We start from the raw sequence: 6,134 nt of genomic DNA, 5'->3' as shown, positions 1-6,134 counted from the left end.
AGAGACATTAGGAGACTCACTAAAAGTCTTAATGGACTAACAATGGATTTAAGAACTCTCTGAAAATCACTTGAAATCTCATTTGACTAACCCGCTGTTAGTATCTCCTACCGTTGAAATAAAGTCTTCTATATAGTATAAATATCACTAGTAGAAATATGGATTTTCGTAACAGTTCATACTTTCTTAAGGTGACAGTTCGGAAAATACCTGCTACGAAATATTGGATTGTCGAATAACAGTAACAGTTTCTTGTAAAAACTGTTACATATACATTTTTGTTATACGGTAACTGTTTTGAAGCGTCACCTTAGTTATATATTGTAACTGTTTGAGACTACAACTGTAACTGTATACCCATGTTATTGTAACAGTTTCACACCGTTACCATATTTGACGTTATGATAACATATCTTTAGGTTAGCTGTTACTATATAAATGAGTTATTGCAGCATCCATAACTCGTCCGCAGGGCAGCCACTTTAGAAAGTTGTAGCAAGGGCCAAGGGCGGTTTTCTGATAAGGCTACCAGGATAAGAATGAGATGTGAGGGTTGTACCCTAAACCTATTTCACTTTCGTTCTTCTCTGCAACAGGAGCAAAGCACCACCTCCGTCCAAATCTACAGAACCTTGCCACCATCGTCTTTATCTTGCCACCACCACAACCACCATCCACCTGTTCGGTACAAATACCTTGTGCTCCTTCTTCTCTATGTTGTCTTTAATCGCCACCGCTGGTTACAGAAACGATTTTTCTCACCAGTTTCGATAAAAATCAATGAGTAGGTAGAGAAATCGGTGATAATTTTGTAAGAGTCCTTCTGTTATGTATTACGTATTCTTCAGACAATTTGGATTTCATTAAATTGGTGGAATTTTTGGGGGATTTTAAAATTTCTGATTAGAATATAAGGATTAATACCTTGACATGAATTGGGTTTTGTTTCATTTTGAGTTTTATTTAAATTTTAATTGTCAATTTTTTAGTTTGTTATAATTAGGGTTTTTAATTGTAAATTCCGGGATGTAATGACGAAGATACACAATCCATTACATCGTATTTTATATTTTTTTTCGTCAATTCTTTCATCATTGTGCTATTTCTTAGTTTTTTTTTACCAGAAACACCACTTCTCACTTCTGCTGGTCTTAGAGAGTGCTCTGTATTTTATTGATTTTAGATTTCCTAATAACGTACTCACTTTAGATTTCCTAATAACATACTTACTTTAGATTTTCGTGTTCTAGTTGCATCTAGGAGCTCTATATCTTATTGATTTTACTGAACCTAGAGACCCACGTTTTCATCCTCTTTTCAGAGTAGGAAAAAAATAAACAACCCCTTTCTTATAACATCAATTTCAGGTTTATTAGGTTTAATCAGATTGAAATGATGAAATATTTTTGTCATTTTTATCAATTTTAGGTTTTATTAGGTTTAATCAGTGTAAAATGATGATAGATAGTTCTCTTTTTTGGGGTTTTTGTGTGTATTAGACTGCAAAACAAAATTTGAACTGGCTTTGGAAGTGGACAATTCAAATACTCATGCAAGGTATTGGTTGTCTAGGTTCCAGCTGAAATAGCAAGCACCCGGGTCATGTAAAGCCATGTGAGTACACCCTAGAGGATTTCTATTTATTACATGTTATAGAATCTGTATAATGTTGAGAGCAGTGAGTAAATGAGATTTGAATTTGAATTTGTTTGTTTTCTGATTATATTTTCCAACAACGGATATGCTCTCTACTAGTGGAAGGTGCAGACATGGGTGATGCAGATGCACAATATGAGTTGGGTCGTCGTCTGAGAGTTGAGGTTAGGCTCTTCTTCTACCCGCCTTGATACACTGACCGTATTCCAACTGATTTCATTTAATCGGTTTCTATTTCCTAGCGTTACATCTTTGGATTTTAAGCATGATATACTTCTACTCGAGAACCCAAATCCAAGAGGTTGGATTCTTTGGTTCATAATGTGGTTTAGAAGTAGACTCCTATTATGCGGATAAAACAATATAGATATTCATTCTAGCATATGTGGTGTTATGATTTGGGCCGCCATTTGAGAATTAAGGTTAGGCTCTTCTTCCATTGCCTTGACACTACACGGACTACATTCCCACTGATTTCATTTTAATCGATCGTATTTTGTAGCATTACATTCTAAAATTTCAAGCGTGATATATCTCTAGTCAAGAATCCAAATCAAAGAGGTTGGATTTGTTGGATCTTGATGTGGTTTAAAGGTAGATTTGTAATATTCTCCTGGTTGTAACTCCAATTATGCGGATAAAAATCATCTAGACATTGAGCATGTGCCGAAACCAGAAGTCTAACATATGCATTGTTATAGGCTTTTAGCACACTGTAAAGTTTCAAGGTTACATTTGTATATTTATTCCTTCATTTTTCTTTTGGTTTCAATGTGATAGAATCCTTATGTCCAATCAGAACAACAAGCTTTTTATTATTTGGAGAAAGCCATTGAACAGGTAAGCAGCTTTCTTCGATTCCTAAATCATAGATATAAATTCTTTCGGGATGATGTTGATCTTTAATATCGTTAAATCCTGATAGCATTTCCTAATAATGTACTTACTTTAGCTTTTCGAGTTCTAGTTGCATCCAGGTGTCTGTATCTTTTATCGTAGATGGTTCTGGATTTTCTTTCAGATCGGAACATCCATGCCAAGGAAATGGAAAAAAATGATATACAGGTGAAATCAAAGGTAAAAAAGGAGATCAAGTTGAAATTTTACTTTATTTATCCATATAGTAGTCTGTTTTAGATGTTACAGAGCAATTAGTTACTTCTAGTTTTCATGTGCAGGAGATCCCAGAGAAAGAAATCAATTACCTCGGGAAGAGCTTGGCATTCAAAGCTATGCCAATGCCAACATTCTATAAAGAACCTATTTCTCCAATTGAATTAAAGAAAGTAAGTTGGTTTAACTATGATTTTGTATCAATTTTTCGTTTCATGCGTACTGCACCTGGGCTATTTAGAAAAAGAACTCATGAAACTTGCAATCATTACATGAAGGGATTGCTTCACACGTATTCAGAAATTGGATAACGGTTGTGCTTACATATTCTTATTCATATCCCGTGTCCACATAGTAGTAGATATTAAGTTATAAATGCATTTCATAGTATAATGAGCATGACCCTGGATAAAGGTTCTCAAATGTTATGTTGAATATAACATTTTCTAATATTTTATGTTTACTATTTGTTTGTGTAGTAGTGGAGAACTATGGCTGCATTTGTTGACTGTTATATGATGTTTTTCTCATCTGAATGTGCTATGTCCATTAATGTCTCGCCCCCAACATGTCAATTTACTGGTTGTCGAGTTCATATTAACTTGGATAGTTGTTTTCCTCTTTGATCATTAGATATGGTCCCATGGATAGTTAAAGTTATGAACGGATTCTGCGAGAAGAAAGGATGTTACGTGGTGGTTACCAACGTATAAGTACCGCTAGAATGACTTTATGATGTCTCAAAAAAAAAGGCTCCCCAGTCTAACGGTTCAAGTGAATCAAGTACTCAAAGCAGTCATGCCTATCAATGCTCAAGTTCGTATAGAAATGGAAGGTTTAAAAACTATATTGATTTTCTTCAAAAGTGGTTTGTAGTATATATATAATCAACTTATCAAATCAGAGACTCATATACCTTGGCATGTCTTACTGTCCAGGATTTTGCACGAGAAGCTTTTTTCAGCAAAAAACAAAAAAGTGAAGGAATTGCTTTTGGAGGGGAGGATATGAATTATAACTAGTAATAATAATTGTTTCATAAATTGAATGAGGTTCTCTGTTTTCTTTCTTTCTTGAAACAATTTCAAAGATATGATGGATAGATTTATTTATTTGAAATACATTTGTGCAATAATTTGACTGTTGTATTATATATATTGTGAAGTGAATGAAAGAGTTTCCATCTTTTTACAGTGATGGTTTATTCGAACATAGTTACCTTTGTTATTATCGTTTGGTTATAGTGATAGCTTTGTGGGAAAATTGGTACTACAACCTTTTGACAAAAGTGACATATGATGACACTTTATAAAGTAATATGTTACTTTAATCCAAAATATGGTAACGGGTTTTCCAAAAAATGTTACTGTAACACGTTATAATAACAGTTTGTGTGCAAAAATTGTCACTTTCATACCGTATAGTGTATAATGACAGTTTAAGTAAAAATTGTTATGATTACTCTGATAATAGCAACAGTTTGTTACCGAGTGTGTTATAATAACCTATAAATGGCAACAGTTTTGTGTCTAAACAGTTACCATAGTAATTATCCAGTAACATATGTTGGTGTAAACTGTTACTGAAAACTACTAGCAATGATAGTTTTAGAATTTACGCAACATTTTTGAAGGACCATTCAGTAACAGTTTTTATAAACTTTCCATAACAGGGCCTTTAGTAACACCGCAGAAAAAAATAAAATTGTTACGAAAATAATATGGTAACAGTTTTTAACTGTTACCAAAAGTCATTTTTCTACTAGTGTATGTTTCTGCTCTTTTGAACATTAATTCTATTTCCCTTCTTCCTAATAGCTACCGACTTACTGGATTTGTTCGTACCTACTTGATTCAATAATTCTTGTTAGTCCTAGTAATGCTTAGAGGTCTTTTACCAATTATACCATCTATAATAACGGAGACAAGAATTTAATGTGGTTCGGAAAGTTGTGCATACATTCACGGATGGAATCCCGTCGGGAGAGATTTTAATGATGTTATGATTACAATAATCTTGTAAGGTTAGTTAACCTAGAAATTATGTCTCTTTTCAGTTGGTTCTTGACATCTATTTATATGCAAAAACCACATCTAGTTATCCCAAATAACCACCTAGATTTGTAGTTATTGTAAATAACCACCTGCATTTGAACTTATCCTTGAGGATTTATGTCTATCTCCCCAGATTTATGTTTATCTGGATTAATGTTATATATCTTCCCCAGATTCAAATCTATCTTGGAAGATCATAGCCAATCTTCACAAGATTTGTGTCTATCTACATAACATTTGTATTTATCTTGAAAGATCCATGTCTATCTCTCAAGATTTGTATCTATCTTGGAAGATCCATATTTATCTTCCAAGATTTGTGTCTATCTCAAAATGGCTTCCAAAATAAGTCTTTGGGCTTTTATAATAAGCCATTGGTTTCTTTAATAAACCTTTTGGGCTTCTATAACAAGCCATTGGTTTCTTTAATAAAATTTCTGGGCTTCCAAAATAAGCCAACTAGACTTCTTTAATAAGCCTTGGGTTTCTTTAATAATCCGAATTGGTTTCTCTAATAAACCAACTGGTACGGTACGCAGGTGCACCCTTTTAATGGGGTACAAACAAGAATCAAATGAGAACTTCTCGTTCAGTGTTATTTAATCTAGATCGATTTTCAAATACACCATTAGTGAGTTAAAGGGAAATGCATGCTATAAGAACATGCTAAAAAGATTTTTTAGTTATTTAATTTAGGCCCATGCCTCGATGGGAAGAAGGTGGCACATGTCTCCCTTCCAGATAAGAACAGCGCGAAAAGCTTGTGCCGCTACAAGACCATCTTCTGGCATTTTGAACCATCTACTGATGTCCATTTCATCTCCTTCTTCAAACTTCAATCTTTTTAGCATCTTGGTGTATCTTTCCTACCTCCAAATCTTGTCCACTTAATGCATTTTCAATAGAATTGATATAATCTTGTTGTATGTTGGAGTCATCTAAAGTTTGGATGTTTTGCCCTAAATTTTCAATAATGGAATCTTCCATAATAATGGCTTAATCATGGATTAATTCGTTTATTTATCGACGAATTAAATGATTAAACATAAAGAAGTAAAGAATTTTTGTGTGCTATAATTAAATAGAATCCTAATTTAGGATTTGTTTTTTTTGGTTTTAATATATTTTTTTAATAGAAAAAGAAATTAATGAAGAAGAAGACTGAATAAGGATTACAACGGTATATAATCAAATCTAATTTGACTTTTGCAGGTGATAATTAGGAAAAAGTAGAATTGAAAACTATTTTTATTTTAGAAATTGTGAGATAAGTGGTAAATAGGGAAAGTGTGGGTGGCGAATAGGTAAACT

The 6,134-nt window shown here is 33.2% G+C and overlaps 1 long non-coding RNA gene across 3 annotated transcripts; it reads left to right on the top strand.

Annotated features, from left to right (window-relative positions):
- The first annotated feature begins 512 nt into the window (after positions 1-512).
- On the top strand, positions 513-3,972 carry LOC113326036. Of its 3 annotated transcripts, XR_003348249.1 has the most exons (7): positions 513-1,614; positions 1,756-1,820; positions 2,437-2,496; positions 2,624-2,733; positions 2,835-2,942; positions 3,403-3,604; positions 3,708-3,972. It is a non-coding gene; the product is annotated as an uncharacterized LOC113326036 (long non-coding RNA). The 3 variants fall into 3 exon arrangements; XR_003348247.1 differs by having other exon boundaries at positions 513-1,820; positions 2,678-2,733; XR_003348248.1 differs by having other exon boundaries at positions 513-1,820.
- The last annotated feature ends 2,162 nt before the right edge of the window (positions 3,973-6,134 follow it).

The sequence above is a fragment of the Papaver somniferum genome, unplaced genomic scaffold (genome assembly GCF_003573695.1).
Source record: "Papaver somniferum cultivar HN1 unplaced genomic scaffold, ASM357369v1 unplaced-scaffold_10, whole genome shotgun sequence".
NCBI lineage: Eukaryota > Viridiplantae > Streptophyta > Magnoliopsida > Ranunculales > Papaveraceae > Papaver > Papaver somniferum.
This window is presented reverse-complemented; position numbering and strand designations above follow the sequence as displayed.